We start from the raw sequence: 22,099 nt of genomic DNA on the forward strand, positions 1-22,099 counted from the left end.
TTGAATTAAGCTTTTCTTTACCAAAATAATACTAATAGCAGTGCACATTTATTGGGACAATGGAATTCTGAAGTGAGTTGTTTAATTGCTCAGTGAACTATTAGACTGCAGGGTTTATCGGTGTTGTTAATTTTTAATTTTTTACAAATGAAGTTTAATGGTTTTACATTTAAAGTTACATCACAAAGTACTGATTAATGGCCTCAGCATTAATCTTTTGCACAGTTTTGAGAGATTTAATAGTGTACGGCTGAGGCTGAGAGGAAGTAGCCTAGAACAGTAATGAAACAAGTCCTGGTTATATCTCAAAAAATCTGGAGAGACACTGGATCACTCGGACGGATTTGGTATGATTTGATGTGGCAAATCTGCAAACTATTTTTCTAGAATGATTCAGCACCCTTCTTCAAAGATTACTGGCTTAAATTCCTGCTGATGAAGGCACTAGTTGAAAGGTTTGTCTCATTGGCATAATGATTGGTTTGCTCAACCTATAACCCACCAGGATTCTTTTTAGAGCATTTTACAGCACTGGGGAATCGGCCTGGAATGCATTAACTACCTATCAGTGATCAACCAGGGAGTACCCATACAAATAAATAATTCTAATTCCTGTTGCTGTAAAATGCTCTAAAATCCATCTTTGGCTTATATCAAAGAGAAAATACCAGTGAAAAGTATTCCTCACTAACAGGTTTGAGGTAGTTAACTGCAAGGTGGAACAGCTAATGGTTGCTCGAGAAATTGTGTGTGTATAACTATTTTGTCTAGATAATCAAGGTTGGTGTGAGTATGCTTACACTGTTTGGCTACTCTAGAGCAGGGTTTAGAGCTTTGTATAATCAGGTTTTGGATACTGTATATGTTTTTCTTTTATTTTGGTTCAGTGGTTGTTTGCAATGGTCTCAGAGTCATTTTGGTTTATTAGTTTATTTCCTTAAACGTTCATCAATCTTCGGCTAGTAACGTGTCAGATCAGGGAGAGGCGAGGTAATCAAATAAAAAACACATGCCCTGGGCAATTCCGTTGAAAGCTAGAGTATAAGAAATCAATTGTAAAGGCATTTAAGACTGGACTGTGCTTGTTTCAGTGCCTCGAGCCATAAAAACATGACTTGATATCCAAAGGAATTCTCTATAAAGACCTCCAGCTGGTAAACCTGATTATACATTCATAGCCTCTTCCAGCTACCAACTAACACATAATTTAAACAGCCTGTAATCATACTGGTGTATTACTGTCACTTAATTACATTTTACATGCCTGAGGTTTTCTTTAAAGAGTGGAATATATTGAGACTTACATTTTCACGCTGTCTTCCATTCACTCAGGATCTAAAAAATCTTACTTTACCATTGTGTTTCAACTGATTTCTGGAGCAAGCCATGCTGAAGCAGCAGTTACATTGCATTACACAACAGCTTTAGTTTTTTTGGCTCATATTGTATGTGTTTTTGTGGAAAGTTTATGGGCTGGAAAACCAGGAGGTAGGCTGAGATCACAAGCACTCATTTCACAAAGATGTCCTGTGTCAGAATCGAATTGTGGTCCCAAGGTGTTCTAACCATAGATTTTCAATTTGTCCTTTGCAAACGGCTCTGAAAATGTACAATGCTTCTATGCTTAAACTGATCCCTCTTTCCTCCTTGAAATAAGTTAAAACAGCTAAACAGTGTACCCACAAATGTATTTAAACCATTCCTGCACTTTTGTAATTGAAGACTTCACAGTAGTGGAAGAAAAGCAAAACTTTCTATAAAGTGAAATCTAACGCTTGGTTTCCAGCTGAAATGGGATTGAGTTGAAAGGGATTTCATACTGATCCTAATGAGCGACCAAAGCAAAGGATGTGAGAGGCAGGTTTTAAACGGCGGATTGCAGAAAAAAACACTAGGCATGAAAGGGGGGCGATACATCTTTACTAAAATTTGGTATGGCTTTTTTTATACAATGTGGGTGACTCTTCTCAACCGATCAGCCAGGTCAGTGCTGTGTACCAAGAACCTTGACGTGTATTACATGCTGCTCAGGGTGAGGGCGTCAGTACTTATGAGAACTTGCCATTTTGTATAAACGACCACTTACTCAAATACAGTATATTAGCAACAGTTTGATCCAAAATGGCAGCCACCAACAACATGCAGAAATTTCCCAATCTTTCTTTTCATAAATCTTGTACTAAAATGCCTTGGGAGGGACACAAAAAACAAACATTGCTGATGCCACACACTGCTTGAAACAGCTGAGAGACTGACACAGAGATAACAGACAAAAAGAGGCACTAGCAATTTCTCTTTTTGATCAGATAATGGCTTTTACACACACACCCGTTGTTTTGCATTGTCTGACACAGCTGAAAGGAGAAGATGACCTTTAGATAAAAGTTTTAACCTCAGAGTAAGGTTTGAGGCCATATAGAAAAAACAAAACAAACTCCATATAGGCTCTGAGTGACCTCTTCTGGGACTGTTTTGAAAGCAGTTGTAAGTTTTAAACATTAGTTTGGAAGGAAGAACTATTCATCACCCACCCACCCACAAACACATTATGTCACCTATCAGTCAACCATAAAAAATATAAATTGACCTGTCACTTACTCCTCTTTTCATTTATTCGAGTCACACACCTCCACCTCCCCCAATCGCCACCTTTCTTAACCCATGATTAATCACAAAGCATCTATCTTCTCCTCTGAATGGCCAGGCGATGGACTCTCAAACCAAATGGGTTTGTGGCCAAATATTTCATCTTGTATCATGCTATATATTCATTACAAATTCCATGTTGTGGCGGTTTGTGCTCAACTACTGAAGTATTACCGGAGAGCCTGAGTTTTGCCCAGTTTAGTGTCCACTTTAGACCAATTTCAAGGACTTCTTTTTTAAGTGTTTATAAACATTCTCTTAGAATAAACAGTGCTTTGAAAACAAGAAGATATGAACCCTTTACCCACTCCTAAAACTGTTCTGTGAATAGGGCTTGTTAGTTTGCACTTGTATGTATTACTTGTGGATATATCATTAGGTTTACTGGTTTTCCAGATGTTAAATGAAATAGGCTTCATCTTGTTCAGAATGCTTACAGACACTGAATTTCATGATCACCTCCTTTAAGACTCTGTGGTTTGTAGGCCGAGACCCCTGTATTCCCAGCTGAAGTCGGATCTTTTGATGGTTCCAAAAAAAACTTCTAAAATCAGCCAGGACAAGGCTTTCTGTTGTAATGCTCCCCGTCGAAGGAACTTTTTGGAGCCTTTCTTACTATTCTATTGTGAATCATATGACTAGCGCTATTTTAGAGTAATTGTTATCTTTATTTGATCTGGACACTGCAAAAAAAAAAAGTATGAGGTCAAGAAAGACGTCTTGAAGGGGTGGGGACAATTTCACCCTTCAAGTAAAATGACCATGGAAGTGCAACACTATTTGAAAGTATGGCTTGCAAACAGAGACCTAGCATAGTACATGTTTACTACATGTTTTTCTTTCTAAACATTTGAGACATCTATAACAAATTTAGGTGCACAACAGGTAAGATTCATGGATTTATTTTGAAAGTTAAAATCATATTAAGAATGAATGGTTAAGAGGGCTGGAAAAATGAATACAAATAATAATTTTAAAATTAAAATAAATGCGTGGTTATGTCCACTTAGAATCATCTTATATATCCAATATTCCGTTTATACAGTACAAAGACCCCTGGTGTGATGGCATCTTCAAATGAAAAAAAAATCTCCATCGCTTTGATGAACTGCTTCCTTGCCTGTGAATTTGAAACCGTTTGTATTCCCGCAGATTCAGCTGGAAAGGAACCAGAGAGCTTGTGCTTGTTTCCTGTGCTTACGAGGTTGGGTGAGACGCTGTCCTGCTGAGAACTCAGTGTTGGCAGTGACCCTGTGGCAGATTGCCAGTGTTGTAAGCAGGTTTCCTACAGCTGAGTTAAGCTAAAACCCCACAACCCCACGACCACTCCCCACCCAACAATATATATATATATATATATATATATATATATATACTGTATATATATATATATATATATATATATATATATATATATATATATATATATATATATATATACTGTATATATATAGCTTGATCATCCTAAGTGTTAGTATAGAAGTAGCATCAATCACCATCTATTGATTTGCCACATTGAATGAAGATTGCTTTGTTTTGCTGGCAGTAGATGGTGCTGCTGCTTATTGATATGTGTCCATAGCAGGCAGCTAGAACTAATAGTCAAAGCACCTGAACACAATATTGGAGTTAACGGGGGGTTCAGGAGGCTTTCTGTCTGTCTGTCTGTCTGTCTGTCTGTCTGTCTGTCTGTCTGTATGTCTGTCTGTCTGTCTGTCAGTCTGTATGTCACAGAGATCTAGTGAACCACTGATCCAGTTGTGATGAAACTTGAAAAGGACATCATCTGGGGGTATATGAAGGTATCTGTAATGTTCTTATGCCAGACACATTTTTACATGTGCCTACGGTGTATAGAGGTCCTGGTTATTTTACAGATGGCTCAGATTTTGAATGTACAGCTGTGCTGGACGGCTTGTCCTTGACATGCTTGATGTCTGTTAATTATTATTATTTTTTTGTAATTCTGTACATGTGTTTACAGCATTCCATTCAGTACAGTAGAGGTCATAAATAATGTATTGTATATTTCCCAGCCATTCTTCACATATTTGTGTTCCAACTAAATATTTGCCATGTCCGTTTGTGTTTTATTATCTAAATATTATACCCTAGCATCAATAAATAAATTCAAAGTTTTGCTCTGCTGTAAATATGGACAAATGTGACCCCACAACATTTGTGGGCTCAGAAATGTCTTATGAGAAGCTAAGGCTTGTCTGTGTAATATATGATACATAAAGTAATTGTAGGTAACAGCATACCATAAATCTTACCCATTTTGCACGTCCCTTAGCTACATTAGTTACAATGTGCATTTTTAAAAAAACACATGTTACATGTATTTTCATTTTAAAACAAACATCTGGTACCAGACTAGCTTTCAATCTCATCCCACCAACAGGATAGGAAACATATTGGCAGTGCAAAACACATCACCCTGTTACAAGGCACAAGCTGAAATATGTGCCGACTTGACTAAGGGGTTGATGTGATTCACCTATATCCCAAAGCTGGAAAGCATTGTGCTGCACTGGGGAAACTGACCACCTACCACTGATTATCCCGCAATTACTCCTAAGGGAAGTAGTTGATAAAATACAGGGGGTTAAAAAAAAGATATATACACTTTAGTTTTACCTTTTACAACCGCTGTGTCTCCTCAGTGAGATAACATGTCTCTCCTTTAATCTCAGTAACCAGAAAAGCAGAACTATTTCATCAACATATAGAAAGCTTTTTTTTTTATTAAAACCAAAATGATGTGTGATTTATTTTAGTATTGTTCTGTAAATGCTACATGTACCAACTGTTTCTGTTTTTCCATGAAAAGCATCATATAGTTTACATAATAAAAAAGACAAGTAACCTGATTTAAAATGTTCACTTTTTAATTTGTATTGGCAAAGATTGAGTTGGTCAGGTTTGGTTTACAAAGTGTTTCCATCTGGCAAATTAAGGGGGAATCCGTGTATGAACTGAAGTTAATTGAATTTCAGAAACAGAACATACCATTTGCACTACACTGTTCCCAGGATTTGAGCAATTCCCAGAAGTCATGTTACTGTTAAAAAGCCAGTGTGGTATGTGTTCAATATTTGGGTGACTGTACTGAACTGACGCAATAATGTGCATGGTCAACATGAAAGTGATTTATGATTGTAAGATGTTCTTTTAATTAAACTGATTATGGGGTCTGCTTTATGATCTACACAGTGAAGGATAAAAAATACCTGCAAACTTTAACTCTGTATTCATTCTGTTTAATTTATTGACCCACATATTAGCACACTAAATGCAATACAGATACAGCAGAAATGGGGGCCACAGTAGAGTTTAGGGCTTCAGTATTTAGATATACCACTAGACCATTAAAATAGAAGCCTATATGTCTTATGAGAGAAGATTTTCTTTTTCTGTCTCTGTATCTATTTTTGAGGTTTGCAATCATTGTATTGGTTCTGACTGCGGTTACTCAGATACTGTGTTTTGGGTTGAGGCACCTAAGTTCAGGAGGTACTTTTTATTTTTAGCTGCCAGCCATCTACAGTACATATATAACATATGATAGACCAGCCAAAGGGCATTTATACAAGAGCCAGCACCACCTAGTGATCAGCCACTTTGGATTAAGCTTTTTATATTGCTGGCAATGCACTAGCTGTGCACTAGATGGTGCTGGTGCTTTTTAATACAAAGATACATATGTCTATGATAGGCAACCAGAATTGAGGAGCAGGTCCTGAAATCATAGTCCAAGCAACTCAATCCTATCAAGCAATAAAACAAACTTAATACAAGCAATGCTCATTCACAACGATCTCGGATTAAACTCATTTCCTGATACTCTGAATTTTCTACTTGGTCTCGGACAAATTTTAACAGTCGCTTATTGTAAATGACTTTTTATAATATGAATTCACTCAACACCAATTTCCTGTTTTGTGCACATTATTTTGGAGACATGCTAATTGATACACCGTGTTTATTTTAAAAGAAAACTATTTGAAGGAATTCTAAATGCCAGGTTAACTGTATATTTATATTTACTTTGCTTTATACTTTAACATGAAGTCACTATTCTTTTGCACACCTCTGTAAACATTGTGTATTATGTTCTCATCTCAAGAAATACAGCCATATACAATCATAAAACACATACGTCCCATTTCATCATTTTAAATTGTTTTGCCTTTTTATCAAACTTTCCAGATTTCTTTCCAAACATTTCGTTTCTTCCCTGGATTAGATAAGAAAGTCTTTCTGATTCAATGACTTGTGTGTTTATTTGTTTATCTTGAGTTTCCACACTGGAAATATGAAGGACATGCGTCATCTAACACATTACCAATGGACTGAGCCAAAGATTGTTTAGCAATGGGTACCCCTTTACACTTCATCCACACTGTAACCATCACAAAGAGGACATGGAGAAGTAAATACAGGAGCGCTACCACAATATTGTATTCTTTATATCACACATTTAAACAAAACCTTCAAATGAAAAGGAATGTGGTTTTTTTTCAGTCCTCTTACTATTTTATTTGTATGACTGATTGTTCCTGGCATAGCCTTGATAAGCAGCTGTCGTTATCTTAAATAGTAAGTAACATTGCCGTTGTTTCTTTTCTTTTTGCATGATGTTTACAAACATTCTGACTGTGTGTTTTTTCATTGAATCAAATATTGTGTTTTACCCAAAGTCTGTGATAAGGTGTTTTAACTTTCCCTTCCTGTGTTATTTCACCTCAGCAGTGTCTTCTGGGTCAAAGCATGTCAGTTAATAGGAGAAAGCAGATGGTTGGTTAATAACAGAAAAGAAGGTATTGAAGGGGTGGGGACAATTTCATCCTCCAGGTGAAATGACCGAGCAAGTGCAACACTAACTGAAACCATGGCTTGCAAACTGAGATGTATTTAACCAAGTGCAGTACCAGATATCAAGTTTTAAATGAAAATACATGCCTGTGATATCATGTTTCTTTGAAAACTGCACATGTTAGACCTGTAGAGTGAATGGAAGTGTTTTGTTTGCCACAACCACTTTAAAACAGACACATATAACACTAAAAAACATAGTATTTGAGTGAATAAGAAGCTAGCTCTTAGTCCACACAGTAAGTGTTTTTTTCCCCCAGTATAAAACATCTTTGTCCTCCACTTAACACAATGAATTCTAAACAGTTTATTGTGTATATGCCTGTGTGTATGTGGTGGTGGGGGTAGGGTCGGAGGAGGAGTGGTGTGTGGCAGATGCAGCAATTGATTGGTTTTTTCTCCAATCCTGTCCCCAATAAACAGGAACCTCAGTGGCCACTCTGATTCCTGATCAGTGGGACCCCCATCCTTGGTCCTGCCTTCCAGCAATACTGAATGATCGGCCTATTATTTATAGCTATAACAGTACCATTGTTTTTCATCTGGTCTATTACTATGCAATAGCATTTTTCATATTGGATCATACGACTGCTGAACATTGCAGAAAACCTTAGCAAGCTGGTAACCACTGAAGGTTTTTACTGGGTTTCCAGCAGGCACTGTATATAAAAAACCAACCACATTAGATCAATTTAGAACATAAATAAATCAACTGTATAATTTTACTGTAAATGATTTAGCAGTCACCAAACCAATTTTTTTTTCCGCTTCAGAAGTAAGACAAATAAAACCCTATTTGAGAATCTGTGTGCAGCCCCAATCAGAACAAGTCCCTTAAATCATGCAGTTGTGCTGGTTTCTCCCTTCCTTGTGCTGCTGGACCTGTAGAAAGCTGTCCTTACTGAATGGATTATGCAGGGGGGGCTAGGATGTTTGGTGCATGTTTTGCCCCAGGTACTACTTTCTCATTAAATATCTATATAAATAATCGTCTATAACAATTTAATAATCAAGAAGTCCCACAGCTGCAGTAAACCCTAACTGTATTCACTGCCAATGCAGTACCACTAGGGGGGGGGGGGGGGGGGGGATATGTGGTCTTCATTTTACCCCCCTCCCCCAAATGGGGTCCAGCAATGATGACATTACTGCTATTACAGGGGACATTGCTGTAATTGTGGAAGAAACACCCCAGAGGACCCCCAGATCAAAATGTATTTGTAGGTCTTTTGGCTTCCAATACAAGATTGTGGATGTTAACTTTACAAGTTCCATAATTATTTATAATTGCTACTAGAACATGGAATAGTGTTGACACAGCTATAAATTAGGCTAGTCTGCAAAGCAACAAATACATATAATGTATGTGAAGCAGGTCAAATCAAAACATTATGGGAAAAAAGTGATCTAATTTGTATGCTTGTATTCATATGTTTGCAATACGTTTATTGTGCTTATTCAGTTGTCATGAATACGTATGGCTTTTTATCAAGCTTTATGAAGGGTGAATATGATACTAGCCAAACACGTGGCCTTCGGTTTTTAGTTCTGAATTGCCCTTTTAAGTGGTCAAATCTTTTTTTTTTTTTTTTTTTTTTGCCATACTCAATTTACATGTCTGGTCCGGTTTGTTGCGAATGAATCGGCAGGGCAATTGTGTGACACGGCCCCTTTAAGTGTTAAGTGTATTGGGGGCAGGCCCAGTGATGTAATCTGTCCAGCCTGCGCTCCACACTGCCACTGTTTGCAGGGTGCACGGGATAATTGTGAAACCCATATTACAATGCAACAACCAAAAAGAGAGGCGCTTCATGAAACTGTGAGCGACTGAGCGAGGGATCAGACAGACAAGCACCAGATAATCACCCCCCCTTAGCCAGCCTTTACAAAGAAACTCCTCACAAGCGTGGGAAAAAAAATTAAACGAAGAAGAAAATAGATCTGTATTTCAAATTTCGTTCTTACTTTCCTGAGTGTATCTCTAAAACAAGTTTGGAATCATTTTTTTTCTCGTTTTGTTTGCCTGGATTTTAACTGGAGTTCTCTGGGCTGTTAAATTGGATTAACCCCCGTCTGTGAAGCAAACGGATTTCAGCTGTGCGTTTGCAGCAAGTGAGAGAGAGAAAGAGAAAGAGGAGACGCATTCAGAAACTTTTTTTTCTGCTTCAAAGGTAAGACATATAAAAAGATATATATTTAGGATATGTGTGCGATTTCAACATGTGGTTCTGTTTGTAATTACTGATATGTCAGCATAGGATTGAGACGCACACGTGTGTGTATGTATACATAAAAAAAATAAGGACAGAACATGTGCTGCATTTACCATTGTTTGAAGTTATACAACATTGCCGATGTGCATGAGGGGGAAATAAATAGTAATAAAACAAATACAAATATTGACAGTCTTGCAAACAATAAGATAAAGCATGGTGTTTTATATATGGATTATAAATGAAATAATTATGTGCGAATAAAAATTATTTTCGCTTACGGTATTTGCTCGGGTTGATTTCGAAATGCAATATAGAAATGTTAGCGCATCTAACAATTGCACCTTGTGTGCATTTAGTTTTATTGTTATGTAAGTTGATTAAAAACGTCTAATTATTAAACACAGATTGCAAAAAGGTGTTTGAGATGCCAAGATGCGATCGCTGCTGTGTAAAGTTTTCATATTGTGGATATCAAAACAGAGGCTTTATTTTAGAAGAGGCTTGGGGCTTTGGTGCTAAGTATTTTCAAATTATGTGACCACACTGTTCAACAGATAGAACATTCAAAGTGCTTTTTATAGGTGTTCACCCAAATGTCTTTCTTAGATGCGCCCTGCTTTTTCTTTATCGCTTCTCTGGTATCGGTTTGTATGGAATTGGAAGAGATCGATGGTTTACGTACATTTCGTGTAGCCTATACATTTTCACAGTGACTTATCAATGGTAAGTTTCAGCATTTGTCATACCGAATCCGTTTGTATTGGCAACGGAAGCGTGACCACCTGGCCTCCTCACAACCGATACGTACGTGTGGGATATGGACTTTTTGGGGTGGACCTCAAATCTTTCTACAGTCAGTACTTGGAGCTGGTGGGTAGTTCTCGCTTTGCCCAGCAGGAGTCGCTGATACTCGACGCGAAAATATCCAACTATAACTATAAAGTTGGGGAAGTGCAAAAGTAAAAACAAATAATAAATGGACAAGACTGTATTTTAATGTGAACAATACATGGTTCACCGTGCTTAAATAATTACAAACGTACGCACTTGCTGTACTTAAAAGGCTACTTTTGTAGCTACAATGAGAACGCTTCTATCTAGTAGTTTACGCATTGTGTAACTGTTTCATTTGATTAGCCCATGCCCTAGATTTGAGTTTGTATCTATTGATGAAATGTTGCCGGAATTTGACTATAAATACGATTAGTGAAATCACGGTTCTTCAGTTAAGATATATAGCGAGGTTGATACAAGTTTAAAACTGATCATAGACTGAACAACCAGGAAATATGCAAAACTATACCGGCGCTTGGTTTCTCGTTTGGTTAGCGTGTTCATGGTAACCTAGCAACAAGTTACAGTGAGCCCCCTGTATGTACTGTAATCATAGTACAGGCAAAATTGGTCCTGTTGTGATCTGTTTTCATAGTGCATCTGTTCAACGCTGAGTTATTTTACCTGCCAATTATTTAATGATGTGGGAGCAGCTTTTTTTATATTTGATGTACACTTGCATGTAACTTAGTAGTGTATGGTCTGCAAACTGGGGGATTTAAATCTTCTATAGATATTAGTAAAATTTAAGTGGATCAGACAGTCGGACGAATGGACAGACAGACTCCAGACACCCCTAGATACTCAATAATTTGTGCTAAAAAAAAAAAAGGTTCTTGGCAAGTTTTAATCGTAACTGGACAAGTCACTAATGTGTCTTTGGTGTGGGAGAATTGAGGGAAGGATTAAATCCAACCCATTGTCGTGCTATCTTTAGGATTTCATTTTGCAAACAAAACCACATTTAAAGCCAGCTTAAATATAACTCTCCAGCCTCATTGCATACCCTGTTAAAAGGCCACAGATTCAGTTTGACCCTTGGTTGTAGCCAGAAATAAACTCAAACAGCTGGCTTGCTTTGAGAGTGTCAGATTTAGGGAGAACCTCTGACAATGCTAAAGGCAATACCTGCAGAAGCTATTTGATGGATAAGGACCAGGGCTGTTTGTTGGTTTGACACATGCTGTTTTGTTTACACTGCTGACCACTTTGACCTATCAAAGATACCAGATTTCTCAGATTACCTTTAATGGTATTGTATTTGAAGTGCGCCTGGTAAACCAAACTTATTTCTACCCACAAGTTTAAGAGAGGTTAGTTTAGAATAAAGTTGGGTCTTTCTAGCTCAAGTGGACCAAATTCTGGGACGGCGTCTCCTCCAGTATTCTGGGAACAATGGGGGGAAAATGATGCCTTTATGAATACAAAGGATAAGATGTGTCACTCATTCTCTAAATGGTTAGACAAAAAAACAAACACACACCTTTTTGATAAATTTGTCTTGCTGTGTTCACCATTAGGGTTGTGGCCTAGACAAATTATTAACATTAATAGCTTTAAGAAAAAATAGTTGTCAAGTCATTGACCCCCGCTGGCCAACGTGGGCTGGAATGACTGCGTTGGGTTACCATAGAAACCCAACGTAAGCAGACCATAACATTCCTACCCAATGGAATTCTGAACAAATGTGGCACAATATTCATAATTCAGTAGCAGAACAGATTTATTTATTTTTTTAACCAGTGTGTATTGGTTTGTTTTATTGTGATACAAGATTGGTATTGCAAAATATCGGATGTTACTGTACAATTGTGGTACCATTTCTGCCAATGGCTCATACCATTGGAGCTAGCCTTTTGTTGCCCAGTTCCCTTGTGTACAGAACCATTACATTGCTATTTTAGCACCACAGCTTTTTGTCAAAGACTTGAATCCTACCCCCACCTCCCCAACAGAACTGATTAAAACTTCCATCCAGCCTGTCAGGAGAATGACCTTGACATTTCTTGGCATTGTGTACAAATGACAGCCAAGAAAGAGTGTCATTCTTTTTGTATGTGTGTTTTATGAGAAGACGCAGGCAGACGTTTTCTTAAACCAGTATCGTTATTTGAACTGGGCAGTTAACTGGCTGTCTGATTAGCACATTCCTCGTGCTACCTTTTTAACAAAAACATTTTTTTTCCCCTGTGAACTTGCTGGTCCTAAATACATAAAATGTTATCTTGAAGAACCATGCACTCTGAGTTTTATAGAATTGTACACAGAACTGCATTGTCCTTTTGGGATAAATCACATTGAGGTGGTGACTGCTATAGTTAAACCCTAGAGGGTTTACTGTATTGATAGCATTGAAGAGTTTGAGTCAAAGCACACCAAAACAGTTTCTTACTAGGTGAACAGTATTCTCATACTGCCAACAAACAATAGCAACTATAATCCGCTTGGTTTTCTGTGATCTGTCTTCTAATCTGCTTTGTAGCGCGTATTGCAGAAAGACGTATGCTGTTACTGACCCCCCATCTTAATTGGTTTGGTAATTCAACTGCTAGCATTTGGAATAAAGCACATTGGTTTGAAATAAGGTATGGTCCTGGTAATCTTGTAGACCAAATGCACAGTAGGTTGTTCAGTTGGCAGGTAATGTTCTGAAGTACTGTAGTTGTTCAGGTGTAATCTGATTCCCAGTTAGTGAAGCTCCTGACACATGCCTTTTGAAGCGCGTTTTCCTCCCTTGCAAGCACATTACTACCAGAGTTCTCTCTCTATAGTAAATCGTGTTCCATTTACTGTTCATGTTTAATGATTATTTCAGTCGTTCTGTGTGGTTTGGAGTTGAGTGTTGCTCCAATTCAAGCGCTTCAATCCTTAGAAAAAAGACTTTGTAGAAACATTAGTCCTAATACATTTCTGTTCTTTTATTGGCTTGAATGTAGCTTAAATGCATTGTAATGTATTCTAGTGCTGGGGCAGATATTCCAGTATTTGAACAAACATGGTTTGAAATGCATTTGGTAGCACAAATGACTCTTGTTCATATGACAGATTTTAATGATATCGCACAAAGAAGACCAAAATGTCTGAACTAAATAACACTCATTCTACTGAGTTTATTTCCTTTCTTTAATAGGCAATTTCATGGAAGGCACGGTTTATTTTATTCCTGAGATTTGTTTTGTCCTGACTAAAATGGTACACAACATAACCTGAAACACACCCTACCCTTCCAGCACTATACTTTTATTATGGGTTTTCCAAGTCCCTCAACGGTTTGGATTTCTGTTTTATTCTCTCTGTATTTGATTAGTTCCAGTGTTCTTATAGAGTTTGATTTCCCCCATTCCTGAAAGCTCAGCTTTTTATAAAGAGTAAATCAATTTAACTGAAAGCTGGTTGGGTGTGTGTGTGTGGAGGTGGGATGATTAAAACTTCATACTGAAGCAGCAGAAAAAGGCATTTTGAAGATTTTCCCAGAAGGAATTACCAGTGATTACAAACCCGGATTGCACTAAAGCAGTCACTAATCTCTGGCTATTGCTAATGTGGTGTGTCTTATCGTTGTTTGTAAATAAAGGCTGGTTTTCTGCACAGAGCATTATAATGTGCGTCAAATCTTTTTTTGAACTACTGATGATTTCAGCCAATTTTCTGTCCGAGTGCTTTGATTAACCAGTATTTAAACTCATTAAACCCCAAACTTCTACTGACCTATTTCCTGGGAGACTTATTTTCCGCCTTAATGGCATCTCCAACTGCATCCTTGCATTACCCAACTGACCGCTAATTTACAGGCTGCAAGGATATTTGTAAAAGCTTGGTTTCTAAAAGCCTCTGTGCAATGTGTGTTTTGATCTGTAGGATTTGACCCAGTAGTCTAACTCGCAGGTGAAACCTACCATATGACCTGGTGGTACGTCTAGATGTTCTATTTCCCAGTTTGTCAGACTGGATTGACAGGCAGTAGAGGCATGTTCCCTTCATCAAGTGCAATCGGTCTCTACAGAATAAAGCAAGCAATCTGTTGTCCTTTTCACAGCGACAGTGACATTCAGTAAGGAGACTTATCATTGATGAATCTTGAAGTGCTCTTGAGTTCCTTGGTGTTTTGTATTGTGTCTCTTGCGAAGATTTCAACGTGACTTTCGGCAAAATCCTCCGGAGAAATGGGAGATGGTTGTCGTGCAAACTGGGATCACAACCTAGTGCGTCTTTGTACAATTACGGAAACTCTCTACGCAGCAAATTTAACGTGCACTTTTATAGAATACAGAACTTTAACCCTCTTTAAAACAGTTACACGTTTAATGGACAGCAAACTTGATTTAATTAATAAAAACACCCTTAAGAGAACATCATTCACATTTTGTGAACAGGGCCCAATGTCATGACCTATTGATGCCCATCCTATATTTTATGTGATAGCCCTTGAATCTAAACTGCTGTTTTCATTTTCATAGCTACAGAGCTTGAGGAGTCTTGCAGTCTTAGCTTTGTTGTAAATAGCACAGCATTGCTTGGGTCACTATATGTTTCTAAGTGTATTGACTTATGATGCAACACGGATTATAACTTGAAAAATGAAATGTACTGTAATTCTCCAGAGAGACTCGGGGAGCTTGAGTGTTTCAAAATCCCTCCAAGTCTTTACCGTTTAATACCGGAATTTTATCCCAGATGAGGTCTCCAAGTGTAATGAATTATATTATGCTCCTTAATCTGTCTTGCAAGTGGAACCAAAGCAAACCTCCCGTTGTTTACCAGACTATGCATGCACGTGAAATCTCTTTTAGTTTGTCTGTGTTTTCTCAATATCATTCCAGATGTTTTATTTTCACTTGAAACAGTAATTGAATTGGTCTGTTTTCATAAAATGTCTGCATACAAGAGCACCACCAGGCATTTGGATTATGGAGTTTATCAGAGAATAGGAGTCTGTATTCGACACAAGCTTGAATATACAAAAGGTCAACCACAACGGAGCGCATACTGAATTATATACCGCATCGAGAGAGCTGCTCTTCCCATTGTGTTGAAACCTGATCTGGACGTTCTTAAGTACAACTTGACAGTATATGAATCTGAGTATAGATTGAGGATCCTGTAGATATGTCACATTTACTTCTAGAGAACCGTTTGTCCAATTATAATAAATCAAAACTAGCAGGGCTGTTTGTTTTCCATTCATCTCCTAAAACAGTTTCAGAAAACCTATCAAGAAGGCCTTCCTAGAGTTTTATTAATATGTGTCTTGATGAAATAATTCCTCACGTTTTATATTGTTACAAATTCTACAGTAACTTTAAATTACATTATTTATTTGTGCAAGACTACATATGTACAGCTTGTATGTGTGCTGTATCAAATACCTGCACAAATAAATGATTCATTTGCTACTGTATAAATGTTAAGGATAACATGCGTATTGTTGAACTGTTAAATGTTCTGCTTGGCTAAAGATGTTCTAACAAGTTCTAAATTGCCCCTAGTGAGAACATTCTTTATCAAAAGTTATTAAAGTAACTGGGTGTAAATACCTTTTATGTCACACTTCCAGTTTACCATGAATATATGGTGGTTATACAATAGGTCTGGTGATGTGCTGGTTCATCATACTGATGGCTCTAATTTTGTATTGAAAGCCATGGTGGGAGATGTAGTATCCTAGCATTGTTGTTCCTAATATTATTTGCATTGTGCTTTGTAGTTCATGTTTGAGTGTGTCCAACTACTGTCTCACTCCCAATGAATAGAAAAAACACACAAAGCTGCTGTCTGGAATCTCAGTTTGATGTAGGTTTGAGCTTTGTTCAAGCTCTGTCTTCCTCTTGAACCTGCAAAAAGGTGACTCAATCAATTTTTTTTGTTCGTAGTTTTAGAACATGGGAAAGTGACATGCCCTTACATGTGCTTTACTGGGGTGTGACCAGCTTTTGAGCACTCTAACACAAATGAAAACGTAACTGTTTATACAGTCTGGACCTCCCTCCTGGTAATGCATTCACAAATTGGCACCTACAAAGCATAGCTCAATGATTACGTGTATTTATTTTGTTTGGCAGTTTGGGTATGAAGAGGGTTTCAAACAAATCACTGACAAGTCTTCCTGTATTAAATCCCATGTCTTAAACTAGTAACAGGGAGAAGCAGCTTCTACATGTCACAGTTAAGGTTTAAAATAGGTCAATTCTAGCATGAGCTAGTCCAGCAAACTGGATCATTTATGGCATTAACCAGGTCTAGGCTCGATAATCGTCGAATGAACCTACGTCTGACAGCAACACATCACAGAATACAAATTAAATTGGGGAAAAACATCAGGTGTGTGTTTTAACCTCTGTATATTGTGGAATTGGATCCATTGGTAAACTGTGTGGAATTCTAGCCCTTCCAGATTAAGTTTCTTTCTTCTTTCTGACTCTTGTGGACGTATCTGGCAGTAAACGTTACATCTGTAGCTTGGCGTGCAGGGTGGGTGGTGGATTGTGGGTATGTGTCGGCTGCTTAGGAGGGGACCACATCCTCAATCATACAGTAACTGAAAAGATCATTTAAAAAGTGCTCAAAATGGTTGGCTTTAATGAGACGCCATTAGCCCCATACAGTAGTTATTTTGAAAAGACCCAATGAGGCTCTTAAGTCTTGATCTTGCCATAATTAGTTTATAGAGCCGTTTTATTTAGTTATAAGATGGAACAGGTTTCTGCTGCTGGACAGAGACTAGAAAACTGTCTACAAAAGCTGCTTTTAGAAAACTGATTGAACACAGCGGTTTATAAGAAGCTTCCAGGAAATGAATGATTGCCTGTCCTGCACAATTTCATAACTGGTTAAGCAATGAGCTGCCTCAGAGCTGCAGCTACAGCTGTGAGGGTTAGTTTGGTCCCTCTTTCTATAGCCCACGTTTTTGTAGCTGGTTCTCCACTAACTGCCTGCCAGAAGCCCTGCAGGAGTTTCTTGGCAGAGTTAGCTAGTCTTCGTAAGCAGATTTACTGGGAGCCCGCACCATATTGCACTACTGCTTTCTCTGCTAATCCAACAGATTTGCTGCCTGGTTTTAAAGTTAAATTACATCAAGTAGCTGTGACAGGGTTATCTAACTTCTTTTAAACAACCTCACTGCAAAAAGTTGACACTAAAATAGTTTTACAAATGAGGGTTTTTTTTTGGCCCAAGGCTGGCTTCAAAAATGACATTTCTGGAAAATTCAATTGTCATGCCTTTCATAGAAAATAATGATTAGATGCTTCTCTGCAGCTCTTTTTTGTTGTACTGTACTTGATACTTGGCTAGGCAGCCTGGCTTTAACAGTGATTTGGGGGGCGTGGAGGGGAGCTGAGACATGCATCGAATGATTATTTTTAGAAGGTCATATTGGCAACTATCAATTGACATTAATATTTTAGAGCTTACCAGAAGTTTCATTTTTAAAACCAGCCGTGGGCCAAAAAAAGTTATTGACAATTAAAGGTTTTTCCAGTGTCTGTTTGTCTGCTGGAATAAGACGTCATTTTTAGGACAAAGCATTTCTGTTGATCGTTACTGTAATAATTGTATCTAAAAAGCATTTCTGTTTTTAAACTGAAACAAAAGTAATGATCTTACTGTCCACATGATTCACGTCTCTTCCCCTCCCCCCCCCCCCACCGACAGCCGAAATACAAAAAGCTAAATCCAGCTCTGATGTGGATAACGCAAAGAGACAGTCAGGAAATAATGATCTGAGTGCATTGCAGACTTGATCCGGTCAGTTAGAATTCATTTTGAAAAGACAATAAAAACTATGACCGCACTGAAGAAGAACTCCACTTACAGCACAGTAACTTGGATGGACTTTGGATTTAAAGATTAAAAAAGATCAGTTAATGGTGGTGGCTATTAACTGTTTTTATGTGTGTTCTTTTTCAGTATTTGATTCTTAGTATCAATATACAGGCTTTTTTGTCGATGGTCGAAATTGAGTGCTTATCTTTTCTTTTAATATTCATAAAGTGAAGTAACCACTTTTACTTTTACACACTCAAATCTCTTCCAAAGTGAACTGTATGTAGTACACTTTGTTGTACAGAACCTCTGCCTTGAAGTGTAGTTACGCCTCTGTGAACACAAAATAAACCACTAATGATTTTTGAATGCAGAATCATGTTATTTAACAAAATGCCTGTTGCATTCCACCATAAATTTCTAAGCATTTAGTAAAACAGTTTAGTACTTCTTAAAACAATATAAAAATAGGACCACTTACACATTGACCTCTTGTGGTCCGGGCCTGATTCTGCTAATTATTCCTGAAAGTGGTCACTGTTGTCTATTTGCCAACTAATACAAATTCTGAACGAATGTGCAGTTCAATGGAGTGGGCTGGTGACTGCGTGACACGTTCATAATCCTATTCTGCTGTCTCATCATTTCAGTTTTTTTTTATTCTTAATTTGCAGAGCAAGGTTTCTCCAATACAAGCCCGGCTGTAACGAGATCCCAATGTGTGTGTTTTTTCCTTTCTGCTATTGCCTATGCAGGCCTGCACTGCTGCATGAAAGAAAGGAGCTGGGCTCTCTTTGTTCATTTTGTGAATAGGCAAGAGGGGGAGACCATGACATGGGGGGCTGAGGGGGTGGGTGACGTATTCAGAGCACTGTTTCGTCTTTCAATAGAACAGCAGCTGTTGCCACAGACCACGTTCTTGCACAAGGGTAGACTGGCTAACTAAAGAGTAAAGGTTACCATACTTGGGTTAGTTTTTAAACATTCTAGAGAGAGGTCTCTGTCCCTGTGCTTTGGAGGAAGGGAGAGATGGGCTGTCTTTTGATCATGTGTGGGGTAAGGCAGTGTGGCGGAGCAAGAGCTCTGCCTGTAAAATATTGTGGTGTTTGGCAGGGAATGGGTTAATTCCTGTCCCTGCCAAAAACATGTGAGAATGTGGCTGCTCCCAAATAGAATGATTGGGAGCAGCCACATCACGTAAAAGGAGAGCCCAGGACTCCATTTTGGAAGAGGAGTTTACACTGTGTTTCTTACTATGTTTTTCTGCACATTTTGTTTTTTTATAAAATATTGAAGGCGAATGCACAGCCTATGTTTTGTGTTTTGTTTAAACCTTTATTTTTTTTTGCCCTTGTGCCTTTTTGTTTGTACTTTTGTGTTATTGTTTTTTGTCCCTGGCTGCATGACAGGTGGAGATTTGGGGTTTCACTCACCATTTCAAAATACACCTGCATCCACCCCCACACCCCTGCACCTATCAACATGAGACTGAAGCACTTTCCAGTAATTGTCACATGCAAAATCTGTTGCTCATTTGCCTAGTGTAACCTGTTGAGTAATGGTTTTCTGGTAAGGGAGAGGGCTCTCAAAATCAGACATGTTTCCTGCAGTATACCTGGTAAGCGTATTATTCAATGTAATACATCCTTTACATGTGTCTACAAGGTATATTGTAGGCTGGGGAGTGGCAGCTAAAGAAGGTAATGCTTACAGAGTCTACACTCCTACAATTTAAGGTAAAGGCTTAAAGGAGGGGTTGGTTTGATCTGGGAGAAGCCACAGCTGTTTCTGGAATATTCTACAGCACCAGGGAATCCACTTGGATTGCATCCACCACTTTTAGGAGTAATCCCAGGTCTACCATGGATGTAATCCAAGGCTATTCTCCAGTGCTGTAAAAGGCTATAAAAACCCAGATCAGGCTTATTCCTGTGTAGGTTGATGAAACCCCCTTATGATCCCAATGGCAGTGTATCTTGATGTGACATGATTGTGGGGCAGTGCAGCTTGAGTAGAAACTCATGGCAGTCTATTTTTCACTTTTGACAGCCAGTCTTCAATGATAAGCGGGCTGTGAAACAGTAACCTGAACATCACAATTGCAGCAGGGACTACCAGTTTTTAGTGAGCGATTGTGCTGGATGTTTGTCACTGAATAGAAGCTTGACATTCCCTAGAGTGGTTCTATACCTTGGAAACGGATGCTTGCATTTCTAAAGCTGGTAGTCTGGCACTCACCCTATGAAGCAAGTGTGTGTGTGCTTGGGGTGGAAGGGGACATTCCTGTCTCACAGTGAGGGTTGCCGTGGACTCCCATGAGAACAGTGGATTGGAACAGGCTTCTGGAGGGGCTACTACAACCACACCGTTTTATTTAATTTCCTAGTCTTAAATACTCTCCCTCAGACAAGTATTGGGGAAAGATGTACAGCGCTCACTTTCCGTGAATTAACCATGCAAAAAGCACCATGTAATCAATGCTATATTTTTTACCAAAAAATAAAAAAAAGGTAACATTCCTACTCATGGATCATTTTAATTAGCAGTTTTTAAACTAAAACAAATGCTGAATAAGATGTCTGTGTTATAAAGTTCCAGCGCAGCTTTTCGTCAGTTCAGATACTGAATCAAAAGGGAGAGACATGTTTTGGAATATATTTCCGAGATGGCTTGCTCATTAAACTTTAGCACGTACTTTAGCATGAGACTTTTTGAACCGTAGCTTTGTCAGGTTTAAAGCTACGTTTACTTTTGCACGTGAAGCTGTTGTGCTTTCCAGCACTGTTGCTTCTCTGTCTAGTAAAACACACCTAATAAAACACGACAAACTTATGGAAATATGGAACATAGTTTTCCATATTCTGTGTGGTCCGCAAACATACTTGAATAACTGCCGTGTACAGTAGTTGCTATTTTCACACAAAGGCGTGACAGATGTGGCTTGAGAAACGTGGTCTCTATTTATTAAGCCAGTAGTATGGCTCACCCCCAGTAACCCAATTTAATAATCAGTCCCTGGCTGGTGTATGTTGGTATTTCACAGTTACTCTGATCTTTTTATGTTTTTAATGAAGCTGATTAATTCCATGTACCGGTATTTGCAGGAATTTGCAGGTGTTTTTGACAAAAGGGTTTTGAATTGCTGGCTTTATCTTTTGTGCTACAGATCAGTCACACTCAGGAGTTTAAACATTTTTCTTTTGCAGGCAAAGCCCTATATAAACTTCTTGAAGGCAGTGTATGGTGTTTGTTGTCTGGATTTTCAATAGCTTTTCAAGCAAATAAAGACGGATGTAGACTCTATTTATTATAGATTACAAGTAAAAATAACCAGAAGATCATTGGAAGAAGAGGGGGACCGTGATGAAAAGAAATCCTTAAGTCCAATATTGTCTGTTGCTTCATGTAGCCCCCCCCCCCCCCCCTCGTTTAACTGTATGGCGTAATCTGCCACTATCGAATTACAATTTAAACTACTGCTGCAAAATATGTTCGCCTCATACCTGTGGGCTGGACTGCAATTCAATTTAAAAAGTGCTTTGATAACCACTCCCTCCTCTTTTTTTTTAGGTTAATTGTTTGGCAAAGGAAGTGGCCTTAGGGTTTTGAAAGACACTTCACCAATAGCTGCCATTCACTATTGGCAAGATAATTATTGACCACACCCTAAAGCAGATTAATCTGTAGTGCTTCAGACAACACTGCCTGTTACACAAATACAGAATAACACTTTAAAAAATCTTCAGTAGTACTAAGCCAAGTTC

At 38.2% G+C, this 22,099-nt stretch overlaps 1 protein-coding gene across 3 annotated transcripts in view; it reads left to right on the forward strand.

Annotated features, from left to right (window-relative positions):
* The first annotated feature begins 9,225 nt into the window (after positions 1-9,225).
* The window catches only part of LOC117413893 (plexin-B1-like), a 136,010-nt gene continuing 123,136 nt past the window's right edge, over positions 9,226-22,099 (forward strand). For all 3 annotated transcript variants that reach the window (XM_058999443.1, XM_058999445.1, XM_058999444.1), the window contains exon 1: positions 9,226-9,695. The gene's annotated coding sequence lies outside the window, so the exon portion shown is untranslated. The remainder of the gene's footprint in view (positions 9,696-22,099) is intronic.

Source organism: Acipenser ruthenus, chromosome 25 (genome assembly GCF_902713425.1).
Source record: "Acipenser ruthenus chromosome 25, fAciRut3.2 maternal haplotype, whole genome shotgun sequence".
NCBI lineage: Eukaryota > Metazoa > Chordata > Actinopteri > Acipenseriformes > Acipenseridae > Acipenser > Acipenser ruthenus.